At 42.7% G+C, this 22,105-nt stretch overlaps 1 protein-coding gene across 1 annotated transcript in view; it reads right to left on the bottom strand.

Annotated features, from left to right (window-relative positions):
• LOC108883592 (leucine-rich repeat and immunoglobulin-like domain-containing nogo receptor-interacting protein 3) overlaps positions 1–16,836 on the bottom strand; it is a 35,710-nt gene extending 18,874 nt beyond the window's left edge. Inside the window, exon 1 of the mRNA XM_018676928.2 lies at positions 16,207–16,836. The gene's annotated coding sequence lies outside the window, so the exon portion shown is untranslated. The remainder of the gene's footprint in view (positions 1–16,206) is intronic.
• Positions 16,837–22,105: the final 5,269 nt, after the last annotated feature.

Below are 22,105 nucleotides of genomic sequence, written 5' to 3'. Positions count from 1 at the left end.
ACATGAATATTCATCTAAAATATCAATTTTCTTAATCAAAACAAAATAAGCAAACCAAAAACAAACATTTTTTAATCATTGAAGTGATAATGGCCTCATATAAACTATGAGAACAATACAGCCGTTGTCACTCGTTTGTTCCTTTGAGATGAAATCCTGTGTTCTCCACATTTAGGAAGGATGAGGTTCACATTTATATGTTTCTGTTGTCGACAAATCCAATGAAAAGACCAAGACAAACAATGAACTAATCCCAATAACAAGAGCTTTCTGTGTAGACAAAGCCTGATGTATCTTATTCGTCTGTGTCACAGAGCTCCATTGTCCAAAAACTATTAAAAACACACCGTTGCTCTGGGGGACATGTCCCTTCATCACCATGCACCGTGGTAGCTACAGTTTATCAGACCCATGTACCCACACTATCCTGCTACAGAAATAATCCACAGCTGAAAGTAGTTCCCAACAAATGCACTATTTACTCTTGTTTGAATGTCACAAAAAAAACTACAGTAAATCACTGGGTCTTTCTAAAAAAAAAAAAAAGATGAAGTACATATTTGTACACATCAGTTTCAGTAACTCTGTAACCTAAGTTAAAACTTGACATTAAGTGCCTGGTTACAGTCGACTCATTTACAAAGCTAAAGCACGGTGCATTTTCATTGGCTGAGTGCGGTAAATAACACACAGCAGGCAGTGGGTCTGAGGAGGTTAATGGTTACTCTGGTCATCTAAACTAATCCAAAATGTAGTGTTTTGAAAACAAAGAGCAGTCCTTGCATTTCGTGAACACGGATCCTTTTGTTTTTCTTGAAGGCCTGGCACGTTTAATTAGCTGCAGCCATTCTGATGATTCTCACACCCTGCAGTGTTTTGACCTGCTTTTCTCTGGCTCAAACCTGAGCACATGGCTACACATACTGAGAGCACAGACACATGAAAAGACGCGCGCACACACACACACACATACACTCTCTCTCTCTCACACACACACACACACACTCACACAGACAAGCAGATACATATAGAGTAGCAAACAAATAACAGAAGACAGCCCAGGAATCTAACTTATTAGATCTGTAACCTTGCCTGCAGCTATATGGTCCCTGCTCAGGTGTTAACGTCTTTAGGTTTTCGCTCAACTCTCTCAGACTCAGTCATAGTAAACTCATGCATGCTCCTATTTCCACCGTGTGACATCACATTTTCCTCCACAACCCCTAATGAAGTCATGTGATCTCGGGGGTTCAGAGGTCATCATAAATCTCCAGTGCAGTGGTCACTTCAGCTCAGTCGCCAGACATTACTGGCATGCCGAGGCTAAAAGGGGAACAGATTGGTTTACATCTCGACAAAAGTCTCCCCACGCATTATCACTAAATCCCTTTAGGTCTGTTTAAACTTATGTCACAGGCAGCTCTCGCTCACATGCTCATACAGGCTGATGCCATACAAGCAGGTCCTCAAAAGCAAAGAATTAGAACCACAAAGACGTTGTTATCCTTTACAAGACGATGGAAATTTGCCTTTGACGTTGCTCACGACTAAGCAGAGAACAAGAATGTTTCCCTAATAGAGAGATTTTCCCTGCTTACACATTTTAACCTTATTCCTGTGCACTCAGCAGTTATAGCGACTACAAGTGTGGTCCTGTTATTCAGGACGGGACTTTTCCTCATTAGCGAGCAGGTTGGAGCCCATTCTCCTCACATTGACAGATGTACAAACTCACCTTTTTCTTCTGGGTTCAGAGCCGAGCAGAGCCGACTCTGAACCCAAACGTGTGATGTGTTGAAATGGCACATGTGTCCCAGTCTGCGTGATGATACAGTACTGTATGTGCGCCCCGTAATGTATTTTCAGGAACGACGAGGAGCTCGCTCTGCAGATCAGAGGTTTGGACACCCGCCAGCTGGTAGGCAGATATAAGACTTACAAGTCATTAAATCTAGTACGTGCACTGCTGATGCTACACAAAGCAGCACAAATTGTGCCCGGGCCACACGCGAATAAGCCAGTGTTTACATGGCTTTTTATAAGTGTATTGAAGAAAGGCATTTAGTGTGGCAATTGTTTATCCTGGGGTGTAATTAACCAGCAAGTGCAGAGATTATTACACCATTAGCGGCAGTGTGAGTTGGAGAGAAAGAGTTAAGAATAGCAGGAAGATAAAATCATTTAATCAAAGTTGACCTGTCTCTGAGAAAAAGGGGGAAAAAATTCCATCATTTTGAGTGACACACACAATGACAAGTGACTGAACAGCCTTGAATTAGTCTTGCCCTATGGGGATCTGTGGCCTTATTACTGGCATGGATTGAAATGATTCATTAATTATCTCACACATGCTTCCAAAAAGCTTGGTCACCACCCATCAGCCTTATTTGATGGTGTTACCTCATGTTTGTGAGATAAATACAGAACATTTAGTCTTATTTTCACCCATGGGTGCAGTATTTTGTAGGTCATGCTGATAAATGAGGTTTCATATCATTGAAGAGAAAGACAAACCACGCCTTCATAAAAACAGGAAACTCTGTCATCACGGCTCTGAATACCAAGCTCAAGATGGGATGTGAAGGGAGTTCATTTCTGGTGTCACTTCCTTTCTAAAGGCTAATGAGTTTCCAGATAACAAAATGGTGGGGCGATCCCAAGGGCTGGTCATTGGGAAGTGAAGTCACGTCGTCTTCTCCACGCCAACCGAGCAGCCGCAGATTGCGAAGATAGATGTGCGATTTCTGCAAAGGAAAACATTTCCCTGGAGACGTCTCACCTGAAAGGCAACGGCCCCTTTTTCACCCTGTACAGCGCAGTGTGTGTGCGCGCATGTTTGCGTGTATTAAGTGCACGAGTGTGTTTTTATATCCCTTCGGCATCAAGAAGAAAAGAAATTAATTCAATTCTCCGGCTCGTTAAATAGGTGAAAGCCAAACAGGGAGTTTTAAAACCAAGACGGCCGACGCCCCCTCGATATATACCCACCTCGAGGAGGAGAGTGTGAGAAAAAGTGTGATGAAAAGAAATTGAAGGGCGAAGATTGAAATAGATACGTGGAGAGCTGCATAATATGACCACAGTGTGAGCGATGGATAGATTTGGGTATCGAGGGAAGAGATGATGGACACGGAGGACAGGAACGAAGTGAATGTGATGGATGAAAGAAAAAGAGCGGGCGGGGTTGTGGGGGTGAGAGGGACACTCTGTCTCACTCTGTCACTAATGATGGAGGAAGGTCAAAGCTATTCCACAGTTGAGAGAATTGAATGATGCAAATTAGGCCTGATGCTCGATCAGATGCCACAAGAGAGGCCTGATGTTGCTCGATGACACAAGATTGTTTGAAGCCTGAAATTTTAGTCTTTTAAACATCCTCAGTTTCTAACACCAGACGTCAATATGTAAAATGGCTTCAGTGGCATTTTACCGAGTGAAAAGGCCACATCTGTCCACAGAATAAAAGAGGAAAACCTGCGTAATTTGCAGAGCCTGAATGCAGCCCGACTGAGTGAGTGACTGGTACATGGTACAAATATGTAACTGTCTGTGTGGCAAGTAAATAGTGAGAAAAGGAAGGAGTTGGAGGGAGAAAGAAGGGGGAGGGGAAGACTGTGACAGCTTTCCATCCCTAGTCTTTGAAGAGCAGGGTGGTGCTGGCTTCACATGGGAAAAATTTTCAATGAATATGTACGTATTTGACCTGAATGCATAATCTGATCACATATGTATATTAAATCTCACTCAGACTCTAATGCGGTTTTTTACATCTGGTCTAAAAATGTGAAAAATTTCAAGAACTCCATATCAAATCAGCCTCAAAATGACCTTGTGCTGTGGTGAATAAACCATATTACCAAGAAGCATGTTCATGTACAGTGGAAATGTGCAGTGGAGGTACAAGGAGGAAAAGCATTGCATATGCATACATGGCAGGGATGTAGACAGCAGAGTAATTGCACCGCTTCATGGATAATAGTGACCCTGTTAGCCCAACAGCTTATTGGCTGCCCGTTTCTCTGATTCTGCCAGCGCAACCAATAGGAGCCGTTGCTGCCGTTTCAGATGTGGGGATGAAGGGGGTGGAAATGGGGGGTGGGGGGATAGAGGTGATGGTAGGAAAAAAACTGATGATGTGGGGAGGGGAGAGGAATGGAGAGTGACAAGGATGGAGATGTAGAATAAAAGAAAGCAGGGGATGTGGAGGAGAGAGCTGAATCCTTTATACTGAGGAAACAAAGGCAAAGACAATCCCTGAGCACTGATAAAACCGTTCAGCTTGTGGCTGAACAACACAAACAGAACATGTAAGTGTGTGCGTGTGCGTGTGTGTGTGTGTGTGTGTGTGTGCTGTGCAGCTTTATGTGTGTAAAAAGACGGTGCTTCACAGGACATTAGGTGATCATCACACTTCCTGGATCCTCTTCTCACCAGAGATCCCAGAGGAGAATACACAAACCACCCTCTCTCTCTCTCTCTCTCTCTCACTCACACACACACACACAGATACACAACTTTATGTATACACACATATGGTTGCGAAGGCTTTGTAAACACTGCAGAGCAAGGTGGTGAAAAGAAACAGATCACTGTGAAGAGGAGGAGGAGGAGGAGGAGGAGAGGGACCACACGGGAGGAAGTTTCTGAAAAGGTCATAAAAGCGGCTGAACAAATAAGGGATGATGGAGGAGTAAGAAGAAGGTAAAATGATGAAAGAAAAACACACACACACAGGAAGGGAAGACGGATAAGAGGAGATTTATGGGGAGGACGAGCCAGAGGAAGAGGCAAGGAGCAGGTCGCCAGTTTGGGGGATAGTTTGTTTGTTGAATGACAGCAGATTATCTGAAGTCACAGCGCTGTGACAGCTTCTATTAGCCTTCCGACGTATGCACCTATGTACGTACATGTGTGCACACGCTTTTATATTCAAACAAATTTCCAGTTAGATATGATCCGATCTTATTTTGATAGTTTTATCTGATCTGTAATAATGCCACTGTGCTCGCTAAATTAAGTGCTGAGATCTTTTGTTAGTGAGTTAACTGTAAAGAATATGATGGAAATAAGGAGAGAGGACGATGGAGAAACTCGTAACAAAGAACTGAGACCTGGGACATTTGGATTGAGGGTCGTTTATCGTATCAAGATTCAAGATTTGTGCTCATTCATATATAATTTGTTCACTCAAATAGTTTTTTCTTGGTAAATTCTCAGGTTCTGAATCTACTACAAGAAGATTTCAAGGATGAGCAAATGTTTAAACCCTAAAGAAATACAAATTCATTGAAAAATGATGGAGATTAAAAGTTGACGTCAGTTCTCCACCGTTGGAATTTACCAAGCGTCAAGAGGGTGGATCATAGTTAATATGCTCCTGTGAAAGGCAAACACACGTGGAGAAAGACACAAATGCATCAACTGATGAAAAACAATCTCCCCATGAGATCCATTAGCAGCTCGTCTGATTCAGCCTGGTCTCATGAAATACCATACAAATAACACGCCAAGTAATTTCACACGTCATTGCCACGTTCCCTAACCAAACCCCCATGAGATCACATTAGCTGACCACTTCACCTTGACCTGGACTGTGGACAAGAAACCTTTTCCAGGCTCAAAAATGAACTTTTAGTTCTGCGTTGCCATTGAGGAGAAGTCTTCACCATGTTCAAAGACGTGGATCTTTGAACATCTGCAATTCCAGAACAACTGGGAAAACTCCATCTGCTGAGGAGGCATGTACGATCGCTCCACAACAGCTGCTAATGGACCTGTAGTGAAACAGTTTTAACTTGTGTTTCCAAGGTCAAAAATGATATTCTCAAATGTAAGAACACAGGGATGACTGAGGGAAATGATGGGTCAAACTATGGAAATAAGCCTGGGTTGTAATAAACCAGATTTTTCCTTTAAAACATCAGGATGATGAAGTTGGAGCCCTGATCACATTACTGATAACAGATAGTGACATTTATCCTCTGGTACATCCTCTGCTCTGGAAGAACTGGCTGGAGGAATCACATTATCTAGCACTAAAACCAGATAAGAGAAACCCTTTGCTACTGATTCATTATGTGATTTTCCTCCCAAAAAAAGCAGCAATAAAGTGAGCGACGACAGACGAGCTACGAGCTTCCCCCAGAGAATATTAGGAGCAGTCAGGGTCCTTGCGCTCCTAAAGGAAGCCATGGGACTCTTGGCATTGAAGACACACAGAGATGATGGGAGTTCTCCCTGGGGAGCATCCGGTTAAAATTCAAGGACTCTCTCCCGTCTCTCATTTTCACTCCCTCTAACGCTCATCTCTCTCTCTCTCTCCCTCTTAGCGAGGTCATGGATGAAAAGTTTCAATGATGCCCCGGGAGACCGAGAATAATCATCCGAGTGTGCCATCTGCATCTATGTGTGTGTATCCGAGCGCATGATTGACCTTATGTGTGCGCAGAGCTTGTGTGTCCCGTGTTTTTTGTCCATGTGAAGATCATGTATAGACATGTTGGTGGTTGACCGACTGGTGGCCTCTGTTTCACCCTTGTGGGGTCATCGGGTCGCCTGCTGCTCAGCCGCTGTGCACCACTTTGCATCCCAAACATGCTATCTGATGTGAAGTGATGAGCATTTTAGCCTCTCCCGTCATGATTTCCTCTCTATGTAAAGCATGATAAAAATTCAAACTGAGAGCTTGTGGGACTGGTTTCGGGGCATTCAATAACTGTCATTCCACATCCTAAACGCCAAACGTTGCAATGCGGGTGCTCCATAATGAGATCAATGGTTGTCTTTGAGGGAGAAAGCTGGTGAAATAAACTGTTTGTTACATGTTGTGCCATCAAAGCTATTCATCACAACAGCATCCGTAATCACCACTTGCTGACAAACAAGCTTCAGGATTGGTACTGGGAGACGCACAGCCCAATCAACAAGCATACTGTAAAGATGGTGAAGACACAGCAAATGAATGCATACACACCCCAACAATATAGACAGAAAGGAACAAACACACAGAGAACAAGGCCGACTTTATCCACCGCCAATCGCATCCTATCTGCTTAGCATGCAGTCCTTCCCAAGGACAGAGAAGACAGAGAAGAATCTGTTCTATCTTCGTGTGATAGAGAGTGAACTGGTGGGAGGAATAAGAGAGAGAGAGAGAAGAAGGGAGGGAGAAGAAAGAGTGAGCGCTGCGGGAAAGGCGCTGACAGCTCGCCGTTCAAAAATAGCCTGAATGGTGCGGATCCAAAATAATTCCCTTTTTCTCCCTGATCCTAATTTCAACCACAGTGGCTGAATTATTCATTCTAGACCAATGACATGCAGGGAAGGGGACAAAGAGTCATTGCTCTATTTTGATTCGCATAATAAATTCATGACTCGATGTTTAAAGGGAAGGAGAAATAGACAGAGGGAGGGAGGGAAGGGGAGGCGGCGGAGGGCTCAGGTCGGGTTGTGAGTGCCAGAAAGTGTGAAACAAGGATGAAACAGGAAGGAGCAGAGGGAGGGAAACAGGAGATCGAGGAATAAAGGCTCTTGAGTGGAAAAGGATGTAAAGGGTTTGGAGATAAATACGTTAAAGTAGGTTCTGAGTGAAAAAAAAAAAATCCATGTGATCCATGTGAAAGCATTGCTGACACAGCATATTAACCCAGGATCAGCTGAGAGTGAGGCTGACAGGCAGCGAGGGAAACCAAAAAATAGTGAATGAAATGCTAAAGTTTCTGAGTACCTTACTGGCCCAAATATAAGACAATATTTTTGTTGTGGGTTCTTTGTAGCCGTACGTTTTAAGAATGAGGACTATCTACTCCCTGGAGTAATAGTACCTCAGGGAAACTTCAACAAAACTCATCTGATAAAGTGTTTCTTATCTTCAAAAAGTCTTTTTGCAAAAACAGCTGTTGGAAAAAGCTGGGTCATCTCAAAATCGGGCCAGTACAGTACAAGGTACCAGATGATCTATAGGCGGAGAGACGGGATGACAGAGAAGAGGAGAAGCAGCTCATCACAGGCTTTTCTTCTCTCTAAGAGTCGCTTTAACAAGTTGCTTAAACAGACTGAAACAGGGGACACACGGTACCACTCAGTCAGTCACGCAAGACCACGAGCATTTAATGAACAGCTTCTGTCTTTAGCTCTGTGAATGTAGACGTTCCCATCAATATGCACGAACGCAGCCCCTGCCCTCTTTTTCTGCCTTTGTTTTACTTTTCGAGCGCAACGGGAAGTTCTCCGTGGATGCCGCCTCTCTTCTCTGGGGTTTGTTTTCAAATGCTAAAAAATACCCCGGCTGCCTCACTAAAGGGCAACAAGTCTCAGACCAATTTAAAACTGGTGAAAAACACAGAGGTCAACACGCAATGGAGCACATGATTCGAGACAGGCTTGTTGTATAAACGAGAGGAGAAGCCAAGCAAAGAGTGAATTCATTTTAAAGAGGCAGCTAACATTTAGCTCTGCAAGACCCTCAACAGCTACTGTACACATCCTCACAGTGACTCAACTACTGGCCTCTTTATTATACGTGACACATATAAAGGACAAAGCGACACATATGTGCAGGCATCCCCAAATGACTTCCACATGCCTCCAGTCCTGCAGGGAGGGTGATGCACATGTGTGCCAGCGCAAATGTGTGTGTGTGTGTGTGTGTGCCCGCACGTCCGCGCACCAATGGCAAACAGTCCCCAGGCCTCAAGCAAGCCTGTTTGTGTAGCAGCGAGGCAGAAGTAATGTCTGAATCTGTGCTCCCTTAGAGCGAAATGTGTGTGTGTGTGTGTGTGTGTGTGTGAATGCAGAAGACGGGGTCAGTGCTGAAGGACATTACAAAAAATCTGTCCATCTACATTCACCCAAACAAATTACTCCCTCAGCAGCATGAGGGATGTTTGACATGGATAAGAACTGCAGACATCTTACTCCGACACTCACTGCGTCTGAACATCAGTTATAAATTTGATTTCTCCCACTTACTTGTGAGTAAATATAAACTATGATGATACTCCTACCATCGTTTGGGATTTTTTTTCAAGAGAAGATAAAACCTACATTTGACGTATCTGTGGAGACAGTGTCCGAGCGTCTCGGTGGGCATTTTCCCGTGGAAGAGGCTGACTGACATTTGAGAGCCTGTGTTGCTAGGCAACATGCTGTCAACTTCCCTGGTGCACTGGAACATGTCATAGCCACGTAGACTACGAATGTTGATATAACGTTATTTTCTGTCGTAGCGTTGCTTACGTAGCATTAGCAGTATAGGACGTCTGTCCTTATTTAATGTTGAGTGTCGTTTTCTACATTTAATTGGACCCATTGTGCTTTCAAATTTGTGTTTCACATGGTAAGTAGAAGCTAGCAAGTTAACTGCCTGTGTGACCAATCAGATTAATCAGAATCAAAACTTCATACACCCCCTATAAAATTCATTTCGGGGGGGAGGTATTATCATAGGAATAATTGAAACTAAATTTTGATTAAAACTAAAATTTCTTTTTTCGATTTGTTTCTTGGCCTTAACATCATTTCAGCTTGAACACCAACCAACATTTCCTTCCTGACCCTCTCTCTCTCAGTCTTTCATAGAGGGCAGCACATTTTAATTTCTGCAGGGAGCAGTGAGCAGTGTTCAAGAAATGATACTTGAATCATTAAAATCCAATTTGCAGGACTGGGGGCACAACACTCCATCACGGCTATCAGCCAAGCCCTGCTCTCAACATCGCGTGGAAACGTGGTTTGTATCGTGGCAGAACAAACTGAGGGATCAGAGGAGAAATCAATAGTAATACAGCATTCATTACCAGAGTCCTTACGGGTCAGAAGGCCGTTCATCTACTAAAAATCACAGATGAACGAGTGAAAGAGGGCAACGAAAGAGAAGAGAGGAGAGAGGAGAAAAGTGAAGCGCACAAGTGAGACTGATTGACCTTATGTGTCCAAAGGGCACGCTCCGCACACACACACAAATACACACACAAGTGACACTTCGATTGTGCTCTTGCCTGGAAGTCATGCAGCTAAAGTTAATGAATAATGTCCCCCCTGCCCCAAAGGTCTGCTCTACAGATGGCACTAGAATGTAATACACACACACACACACACAAAAACTTACATGATTACTACAGGCTGTCAGGGCAGTCACTAATATAGCCAACAGAAATTTTGAGAGTGCTGTACATCTGCATTTCACTCTACATGAGGTTATCACATCAGTTCAAATGCCTCTCTGTTACACACACACACACACACATACACACTTAGTCACACACACAACAGAGGGGGAAAAAAAACAGAGAAAGAGAGAAGAGGAAAAGTGAGGAAAGTGGAGCTCCACCAACCTGCGTGTGGTCATTAATTGAGTTGCATTATTAAAACGTAAGGTGATACTGTTTAACCTACATTAACATTCAGTTAACAATAGCAGATATAAATGCACTTTTACTCCTGCAAATGCGCGTGCGCACACACACACACACATATATAAAGGGTAATCTCATTGACCTGCATTAACATCTGCGGAGGGATGGGAAGCACAGGTGATCAGAGCCACAAACTTCATGACCCACATCAACATTTAATGAAGTCTGAGAAACACGAGTCTTTAATTCAAGGCAGGGCAGGTAATGAGAGGTCTACCACATGTGTACACACACACACACACACACACACACACACACAGAAAAAGAGAGAGAGTTGGTAGATCCAACTGCTCTTATTGCAACAGGTGATGAGAGAAGGGATCATTAACGTACTTTCACCTTTTCTATTGACATTTTATTGTGCTAACACTCATAATTACAGATAATATTAAAACACAAAAGGTTCTTTTTTTAAACTTAAATCAGCTTATAATTGTGGTCACAATTTCAGGTTTCAAGTTACAGTTGTCTCATTTAAATAGCAACCACACAAGTAATTCCAACTCAAAGGTCCACTTACTAGCTTTTTTAAGAGCCTTCATCCACATCAGTCAGTGTCTATTATCAACAGACAAAAAGCAGTTAGATCATCGACTGGGAAGAGGTCAAAGTCATTGACCAGGAGTCAGTAAATGATCAAAGAATGAATCAATGTTGAGACGCATCAAGGAAGCCATTCACATCTGATGCCAAAGACCATCCTTGAACAGGAGTTAATGATCTCCCTCGCTTTTACAGATGACTTTTATCATATGTAAAGTCCATCTGAGCCACAATACGAAATGCAACTGAAAGTTCAAAAAAACAAAACAAACAAAACAAAAAAACAGCTTTGAGTCAAGATTATTTTTTCACACAAAAACTTCCTAAGGTTAAAGTCAGAGAAATCTTTCTTTCAAGGCTCCTTGATTTGGCCCACCTATGGAGTGTGTAGATGGTTTCTGAGGCAAAGCAGGAAAATCTGAGCATAATATTCAGACTTAGCTGCCATCTTGATTCACTTCATTCATTCAGAATAACACTGTGTTTGCATTTGTTTTCAAAGAAGCATTTAAATTTAAGAGTTGTTATTTTGGTAGATCAACTTTTAATGGTGGTAGAAAAATGACATTACTTGTCTTAGTCCCATCTACAAAGCTCTGATTAGTTGATCTGTAGTGAGAGCAGTTTATTAGAGGTCTGGAACCAGGCAAGAAAAATCCTAAAAGACTCTGCACTATCAGCAAAGTTTAATGTTAATATCAACCAGAGCTCTGGCTCATTAAGCTCTGATGGGTCTTGAGAAATTCAGAATCAGAAATTGGAAGCATGTAGATACGTGGCGTTGTCAAAATACCAGTGAAGTACTAGTTTGATGGGAGTTCTGTGTGAGTCTTCACACTGCTGTCGACACTGTAAAGCGCAGTGATTGATTTCTTTCTGAACCATCAGATTCTGCTTGAACAGCAGTGAAATCGCATTTGCTGATTGAATAGAGAATCCTATCTCTCAACAACACAGCAGTGTCTGTTCAAGGCTTAACTTGAAGGTCAATAAATCATCTGCTTTAATGTGTCCATTCTAACAATGTATTTTTTATTGCCAACACTAAGCCAGTGTATTTTCACTCCTTTCATTCTGCTCTGTAAAAGTAGACTCCTAATAATGGCTGTTGGTAGTGTGTAACCTTAACTGCAGTTATGCGATGTTTGTGACAAAAGGCTGTTTGTCTCAAACTGTTTATTTTTCTTGCTTTCTGCAGTTGAACAAGAAACCTTATTACAAAGGCTTGAATGAGAAGTGTTCTTCTGAATAAGGCAAAGCCATAGTGTAAAAATCAAGTTGAGATTTTTTTGAAATATACATGTATTTGGTTTTGACAGAGAAAACTCTCGAAAGTGATTGAAATGAGATCCTTTATCTGACTTTGAATCAGTGCCTGGCTGAGTAATCACAAGAAGATGGGATGGACAAACCTTCTAGCACTGTGTATCAGTCAGAGGGTGAGATTTTTGTAATTTCAAGCAAAGATTCAATCATCACTAAATTCAATTTGAGAGTTTATTTTAAAGATACTGGGAATGACTTCGGGGACGGTCATGTCAAACCGAGTAATGAAGCAAAGCTGAACGCTAATTCATTATGAGTGTCGGGCGAGAGATACCAGGTGACCTTAAAACTTGCCTATCAGACCCGCACAGCTGAAAGACAGCGTCAGAGAGGGAAAATGGAGGAGACAGACGGACAGGTCTGTGAGTGGAAGAATGAACAACAGAATACGAAAGCCTCCGGGGGGGGTCACGTCTGAGGAAATGCATCTGGGAAAGTAAATTAAAGCGAGTGAAATGGAAAGTGAAAGGGCAGAATGAGGAAAACAGCAAAAGTGTGAGAGGGAATAATTTATCGCGAGGGAGGGAGCGTGAGAGAGAAGGGCGAGAGGGAGGTGGTGGAGGAGGGTCAGGAGGTCGTTACAGAACGGTAAAGGAGGCTGAGGCTGCAGAGGAGTCCGTAGTTCCCACCTGCTGGTTATTTGCTCAGAGACAGAAGCACACTTGTTCATTATTGACTAGGATCATGCCCTGTGCTTTACTCGCTCATGTGCGACAACACCGACAGCCAGCACCTTAAAAGCCTAATAACCTCTGTGGACACACACAGGCGCTCGCTCAGTGGTAATATTACACACTCACTCATGCTGTTGTGCTGAATGATACTGGAAGCAAGACCATTAAATTCAGTTTTGTGAGCAACCTCTGATGCAACCACAAGACTCTGCACTGTAATTGCACACTTTAATAAGGACTGGTGTTTTACTGTGTGTATGAGTGTGTGTGTGTGGGTGTGTGGGTAGTAGTAGTAGTGGGTGTTGTGGATGTGTGTCTTTGCCCTTGTTGGTGCATTCACCTCAATCACCGTCCAGCAACTTAATAGCAGCAATCCTCTGCGCACGACATGCTTAAGACCCTTGGTGCATTTCTCAAGGTCAGCCATCATCCTCTCTCACACACACACACACACTTGTGCACACACTGAGATCAAAAGCTCCTTCAGCACGCCTACATACAACCTCGGTCACCTTCCCAATCAAACCCTCTCGCTGCGCAGCCCATCACAGCTCCTTTTCTTCCTTTCACATGTCTCCTCCAGCAGAAACCTCACACTGTTTTCCTCCCTTTTTCTCCCTGAAGCCTTAAACGTCTCGGTTATAGGAGCTCCTGTGTTTCTTGAACTCCTCACTCCTAAGCTATAAAGGTAAAGCAACCCGAGTCCTATTTTCCTATTTCATATATTCATAAGAAATCTGGGAACACTGTGACATTACTAACACCTAAGTAAGACAGGCAAGAAACACAATCAGCCTACTTTTCATCAAGGTTACAGACAAAATAACAGATGTAAAAAGTTTTGTGATCTTGCGTTCCAGCTTATTTGGGCTCTAATCACATTCAAAAGTTAGTTGAACTTATTTGAAAAGACAAAACAAGGGTAAGTGGGGAAAAAAATTATTACCCAAACTAAACATCCATAACGTGGCTGAGAGAGACATTGATATGCGTTTGTTGCGGGTGTCAGGCTTGCTCACTGAACCATACGTGGCACAGCTGTGGGCTTTTACCTCCAAATCAAGTGGCTTATAATGTATCTAAACTGTCAGCTTGTCTGCAGCCTGCCTCCCCCGTGAGCACAGTGTTGTAACTGATAGGACTGATGGCTGAAACCACAAGAAAATAACACCCAGGTTGAGATGAACCAGAATCTTCCTTTAAGATGATGCAGCAGAAGGCTTATATAAATGTATGAGACCCTGTGCTTTCAGTTTCTACCTGTATATCTCTCTCTCTCTGTCTCTTTCTTCACCTTCTTTCCCCATGGGTGGTTGAAAATTATCACTTTGCACCAGTGTCGTTTCACTGGAAAAAGACATCAGCAATCAGTATCTGTCAGTGCTGAGGCCAAACATTTTCATCCATATGCCACCCTGTCCGGTCCGTCCCTATGACTCCTCATATTCTCCTATTATCACCTCAGTCTTCTTTTACTTAGTTCATGATTCAGTCACTATTCCCATCTCCCTCTCACTGTTCATTATTCATCTTTCTCAGTGTTCCCACTACTGTATGTCTTATTTCCAGTCTCAGACTCCCAGCTGTGTCTTTTCATACCGTCTTACAGGCTTGGCAGCAGAAAGGACAGTGATGCTACGCTTCAGGTGGCTGTCACACTGCTGCGCTGAAAGGGTTATATACTAGGACTGGGGGTGGGTGCCTGTTTTAATATAAATGTTTTTGTTTCTGTAAGAGTTGCACTTTTGGAGTGAAGAGGTTATACAGTGGGATCATCAACACAGAGGTTTCAGGAAAGCAGAAAAAGAGAATGACAAGAGTTTGAATACATAAGTGAGTACAAGGAGTCAGTGGGGAGGAAAGCGAGTTGTAATTCTGGGGGTTTCAACTCTTTGGCAAGTCTCGCCTCCCAGACGCCAACAGTTCGCCCATATGCTGGGAGCGATCTGCCCGCCAGCTCTGTCTGGGTTTTTTCTTTTTGTGTGTGTGTGTGTGTGTGTGTGTGTGTGTGTGTGTTTGTGTTGTTTTGTTTTCAAGAAGACGAGACTGTGAACAGCGATAAAGTTAGGAACCCAAACAAGTTAATGAGGACCAGGAAATAATGAGCTGATTGCACGATTAGAGGCAGAATTCTTCTGTACACTTAAAGGCCCCCACAGCTATTTCATATTTACATATCTTTTCTGGATCTACGGGAGCAGCAGTAACACGAAAGTGGATGCTGCGTCTGAGGTCACTCTTTGCTGAGGTTTGGGCAACCATAAGAAAACGGCCATGAAATCACCGCCCATCCCTCACTTTGATTGTTGAGAGAGGCGGACAGGAAACAAGCCAGCCATGCTGTCCGGAGGAGCAGAGTCAGGTAAAGGTAATTGCTTAGCAAGAGAATGAACCAGGAGGAGATAGGATCAGGAGGAAAGGGAGAGAGGTGACAGCCTATAATTGGAAAGGGAGAAAGAGGGAAGATGGTGGAAAAAGAGGGGGGGTGGGTAGGGAGGGATTAGATGAAGAGAAAGAGGGGCGGCTGGCTGATGCACCTCATGCAAACCTGCTGTCATGAGCCATATGCACCCTGCCACAACGTGACACAGCACATGGCCACACATGTCATGTTACCACACATGGCATCCTGCAGCGTAGCATAAGTAAGCTGAGCTGTACATGTTCTCAAACCAGAGCGCACAAACAAGTCAGGGCTTCAGCTTTTTGCAGCAGTGTCACAAGTTAGCCCATCACTTTATTATTATTTTTTTAATTGTGCGCAATTTACGATTGAACGCTTTGCGCAGGACAAATAACTCATGTGGGAAAGTTAATGTAATGAGCTGTGTTACAGTCTCAAAAACTAGTGTTGAACATGACAACGTTCCACCAGTGGAGGTTTATTTACGTGCATCATCACTCTGGCAGCTTACGAAACCCATTATGAAATGCCTCTGGTGGTACACAATAATGTTGTAACAAGATGTAGATGGCAAGAAGGCATGACCGGGCACCCACACACACACACACACACACACACAGACACATTATCCCTCCTCTTTGTCCTCTCCTTTGCTGCAAGTATCTGAGGGCAACTAGGGAGACTTGTCAGGGTGGGTAGTCGTCAACCCTGAAGATCCGCGAACACGCACTGTTGCGTTTCAAGTGTGTCTGTGCTCTATTGGTGAAAACACAGCAACCAAACAGCATAAAATGTACACGTCTGTGTGTGTGTGAGTGGGTGCGTGCAGTATAAGTGGACATACCCAGGACTGAAGCGTGGTCCTTGATGCCTCCTCATCTGTCCAGCTGTGTGCAAATATGAATCTATAATTTCCCTCCCCTCTCTGAGCACCACAAGTTGCCGACACCGCTTCACACGTGCTGGTTCCTCCACTCCTCGGGTCCTCCCTCAGTCTGTCTCACTCTCAAGACTCTGGCATCAGCAGCTGTACCAAACCTGCCACTTGCCACCCCCCACCCCCCCTAAAAAACCCTCTTCTCTCTCCTTCTCTCTCCCTCCCCCCTCCTCCTCCTCCACCTCCCTCCGACAGGCTCTCGCACGCACACCTCCTTTCACTCCTTGTTGGTTATTGTCCCAGAAAAAATGATCCGGGCATTCACAGGAGGGGGGATCATTTGAGATTTTTTCTTCTCCTTCAGACAGTGCTCCTCAGCGGGTCAGGGCGCCCTCCATCTCCCCCCCACCGGCGTGGATGTGGGATTATAAGAGGAGAAGGAGGATGGGGAAGGAGCGTGCTGTTGCTGTAGCTGTTGCCTCTGCCTCCTTCAGTATGATCGCCTCTCTCTCGTTTAGCATGCTTTTCATCTCTCTCTCTTGCTCCCTCTCTCTTTATCTCTCTCTACCTCCCCTCCCTCCCTCCCTCCCTTTTCTCAGTCACTGTCTATCTGCTGCTGCTCCGGCTGTTTGGATTTACAATTCAGTGAGCTGCCGGGCGTGCGGCTTAGGGAGTCTCTCTAAACAGCCAGACAGGGAGAAAAACGAAGAGAGCAGAGATTAGACGGTGGAGAAACAGGAAAGAGGAACATCGCTGCATTCTGAACCTGTAAAAGACGACTAATAATGACATTAATACCAAAAACAAGTAATGGAGTGATTTACAGATCACTGTGGACTTGAAAAGCCCTTGCAGTGGAGACTGTTTAACAGATGAGATTAACAGAACAAATGCAATAAAAGGACAGAGCTAAGCGAGTGTGTTTTCCTGAAAGATAAAATCCACGCCAATCTTCAAAAAAGGTCACGTGACATTATAAATAACAATTGAAAAGACTCTTCGTCTTCTCATGGGAGGGGTTATAAATAGTACGTCACTTAAAGGCCATTTCATGTGTCATGTCTACACATCTATGGTTAGGGTTAGGGGTTAGTTAGTAGAGAAATGACAAACTGTGAGATGTCATGCTAAATGTAAAAAAATGCGTAATGATAACATGCAAAATGACAAAGTTAATTGTGTTATTATTACGCCATTTGGTGAAACCAATCTTAAGTTCCAGCTTTTACTAAATCAAAGATGGTAGCTGGAAATGATAAATGTCATCAGATCAATTTACATCAGTTATAGTCATCTATGTAAATGTTACCTTCCACTATTGCACACTAATGAACGTATATTGTTTTGTATGTTAAGCAAGGACATACGATATCATTTCTGGCTACGCAGAAAAGAAGTTTCAGGTAAACTAAACCTTTTATTTTAGCAAGCAATGGAAGTTTCTTTCTTTCTTTTTTTTTTATCTCGACAAGAGTCTAACAGCAGTAAGTGTTGTTAAAAGTTAAACCTTCTGGGCTTTTCAGAGATTACAAGGGTTTTCACCTTCAGGAAGACAGACACTTGGCTCTCTGACTTGAATTGAATAATGGGAAACAAAGTGCCTGGCTCAGAGAGACACTGAATACAATTTAAGAAAATATTATTCACCAATAACGACATTGGAGAGATATTCACAAAGTGGCCTCAACAGCAAGGACCCAATCTCCTCTGGTTGACCACTGACCCAGGAGCTACTACAATTCAGCATGTCAGATACTGGGAGCCAATCCCAAAGATGCCTTCAAAACGATCATTAAAATCTAACATTTTCTTTGTATGGGTCTTGAGAATAATCTTTCTGGAGCATTCTGAACCAAATTGCATGAAACTGTTCCTGATGTAGTATTATCACACATAAAGGGGGGATTTAGGTTCCAAAAATGACTCTTTGGGAATGTCACTCTTCCAGTGGGTTTGTTCTGTTTAATCACCTCCCCCATTTTGCCTGAAGCATGCAGAGAGAGGGAGCGAATGAGGGAGAGAGAGAGAGAGAGAGAGAAAATAGACATTTTTATTGTTCGGTCCTGTTGCCTTGTCAGGGTAAATCAGATCACAGGGTGCTGAGGTTCAAACACACACACACACACACACACACACACACACACACACAGAAACACACTCTTTTAGCCTGACTGCGTGCCCCTGGGGTCAGTTAACAGCTCATCGCAGGAAAGGAGAAGTCTGGCCTGCGACCCTGAGGCCACAGGGTCGGGCATGTCATGATGCCTGGTGGAGGCCAAGTCCAGCAAACACCCCGCACTCAAACCTCTCAGCCCATCTGATCCACCCACTCACACATGAGCATACCACATCAACACGTTTTTTCCCCTGCAACTTTTAATGTTCAGTATGTTCCAGACATTCATTAACAGGTACGTGAGGTGGTTTACACACATTTTCATGAACACGTGTTGCTAATAATGTGAATGTCTTATTCAAGTTTCCCAGTAAGCCAGGACAGTTTGACAGCGATGATTAATTTTATTATTTACACCCATGCTTCTCTTAATGTGACACCTTCTGGAAAAGGCTTATTGTCATGCACTGACTGGCTCCAGGCATGTTGCAAGTGTTTTTCCCCAACACCAGATTCAAAACAGTTACTTACAGAATTACAACCCAATTATTTTTTTTATTAATTTCTATTTATCTTTGTGACACGAAACTTCTGTTACAGTGAATGAGTGAGCTAGGACAGCTGTCCTGACCAGTGTTGGACAAGTTACCTGAAAAATGTAGTCAGTAATTGATGATTTATTAAAAGTAATTATATTACTTCACTAATTACACAACACCAGAAGCTTGTTAGATTAATAATTACATTGCTTTCCACTACCTCACCCAGTTCCATCATAGGCGCACATCCATATGGCACAGCTTTGAAATATAGCAAGTGTACAGTGGGAACAGAAAATGAGACGCAGTTAAACAAGCAAACAGCTGAACCATTTACCTCTTTAACCACCGACTATCTTAACATTAGCACTTAAACCTGCTTTTGTCTCCTTCTTTTGGCAGGGAGAGTAGTTACAATCCGTGTTTGTCCTCACCATTAGATTGGTTTCTTTTTTTAGACTGCAATCTTTGCTGTAATCCCTGAGTTTTTTATCTAGAGCATCAGAAACATTTCTTGGATGCCTCTTAGGTTTTCCTACCATAGGCTGCGCCATATTCCTAGTTCTTGCAGCCTACTCCATGCCTGTTGCTACAGTTGCTCCCCTCCTCCCCACAACAGACACCAGGTTTAAAACTCTAGGTTTACTGTTGACAACTTAGCTAGGAGGACACAACTTGTAACTAATAACAACTTTGCAGAGAACGCCTCCAGCTCTTGCGCCAAGCTAACGCATTTGAACAAACCTGGTCAAACAGCAGACAAGTCAACCTCCCAAAGTGGGTCAGCTTGTTTAAAGTCAAGGGGCATTAACTGTAATATAATCATTGAATTTTATATTATAATTCCAGAAACATACTGTCCATGATAATGACTCACTAGTTTCCATTCGTGGTTGCTGGTGGAGATTATACTATCTCAGTTTACCACTAGGATCAGTTTAGTCTCACTGAGTCAACTTACTGATGATACATTCGTTATTATCATTGTTATTACATAACCAGATTCCTGTCAGTTAGAGGTGTTTTATCTGTGGCAGTCGGATCAGGGTTACTCTTATCTGATGACAGTGAAACCATTGTACTTTAAATGAGTGCTGCATATCTCGCAGACTCTGTTCAGGATATGGAGAAGTTTCAAGTAAAAACCAAACTTTGTCACATGCAGATTTATTTGAAGAAATTAGGTGTTTGTTAAGTTTTTATGTAATAATTTACATAATCTGCTGCAACATTTGTTACCCTAGACATTTTTTAAAAAATATTTCAAGTTTATTTTGATATTATTGATGGTATGCCATCTGAGGAGCAGGTGGTGTTTTTCCACTGATGTGTACTGTGATGAACCTTTGCACTGTACAAATGAGTAAATGGAGCACCAGAGCAAGCTAATAAACGCCTATAATTTCCTTGGTAAACCACATTAATCAATTTAAAAGTGTACCTTTATCTCAGCTCTGAACATTACTGTAATCAGACTCTTGCCTTTATCCCCACAAATTGTTCTGGATCAGGCAGGTCGGCTGCAGAAATCCCACCTTTCTGCTACAACACCTTCTGCTTCAAGGTCATGAAATAATCTCCGCCCCTCAGCTCCACTGACAATTCTGGTATTTGTTTCATGGGTCCTCTTTGAACGGTAGCAAAGATATCCTTGTGGGTGTACTGTGACTGCATGCACAAGATGTCTTCACAGTGGGTGCAGAGTGTAAAGATTATGGCTGCAAATGTAAGAATTTGATACCAGTATGGGTCACACGCAGCAGCCAAGCGACAGTCTCCTTTCTCAAAGCCACACTTTTGGGAGGACTTTCATTTGCACTGACATTTAGGACAGAATAGGATGACATTTGAGTGGTGAGTGTATGTGGGACATGGGTCAGAAATAAATGCATCCGATGGCTTGGATGGATGGAATATAACAAAAACTGCAAACAAGTTACAGCTGTTTAAGAGAGATGACTGTGAAAAACTCCTGAATAGTTGCAATAAAAATCTAGTTTACTCATAACAGAGGTAAATGTAAGAAAGAATATATGATCAATGCAGCTAAGTCTATTCTTTCATTACCTTTAAACCCATCAAGATTTTATTAGACTTGTGGGAATGATTCATGCTCACACTTACCTTTCCTTGTCAACTTATGCTTAAGTATCTCGAGATATGCAAATGAATTCCATAATAAAAAACTCACAGCGATGGAACGGGAAATGTGATTTAAACATGCATACATTATAGCTGTCTTTTTTTAAATCTAGCCTTCACGCTCTGTCATCAGCAGCTGCGTCATGAAACTAATCACAGCCTTGTTCGTTACTGTTGTGTTTGGCAACTTCTTTGCATTTCAGCCTATTCAAAAGCCAGACAGTCGAGAGCCAAGTGGAATTACATCTTTGACCGTGGTCATGCTCTCAAAAATACCGCACACTTCTCATATGACCTGAGCTATTTCCCATCAAGTAACTCTATATAGTGGAGATGCCACAGTCAGAAATTCCAAAACATACATATGAAAAATGTACAGACAATGTTTACATGCTGAGGTGCAATGGAGTGATAGAGATGTACAATTTGTACTAAAAGACTGTTACTTTGGAAGACACACTTGATTTGGCAAACTTAGACTACTGAAGCCTCATGTTGGCTTATTATTATATATTGTAGTTAGAACAACTACAACGACCAATAATTCTTTCAATACACATAGGAAAATAATGAAATATCTGATCTCTAATGAGCTGTTCAAATTCAAAATTCAGAGTATAAGCACAACAAGTCGTGCCTTGAACTCTAGCAGCCGGGCCAGAAATGTCTGACCTACTGCATTCCCTGTTGCAGTCAACGGGTAATTATGATGCCAAACCAGAGCAGTAATGTGAAGAGGGCATTTGAGATTTGACACCATTAATGGAAAAACTGTGGATAAAGGTTACGACTCATTGCTGAGTTTGGTAAAATGCATCTGCCTTAAGGTAAAATTAGCATGTCACTCAAATGTGACAGCAGACACAATGGAAAAAAATGAACTAGTTAATGCTATAATGTTGTTTAGAATGAGGCTGCGTTCAAGTTCATCTGACAAATTAACTGTATGTGTATGTGTGCTTTGAACTTAATTTTTTTTAAAGTAACAGCCCAACTGAGTGTTGTATTAGGATAGACAGAATATTGAAATAGTAAATCACTTCAAATAATGAGAAGTCCATACCCATGT

The sequence above is a fragment of the Lates calcarifer genome, linkage group LG4 (genome assembly GCF_001640805.2).
Source record: "Lates calcarifer isolate ASB-BC8 linkage group LG4, TLL_Latcal_v3, whole genome shotgun sequence".
In the NCBI taxonomy this organism is placed as follows: Eukaryota; Metazoa; Chordata; class Actinopteri; family Centropomidae; genus Lates; species Lates calcarifer.
This window is presented reverse-complemented; position numbering and strand designations above follow the sequence as displayed.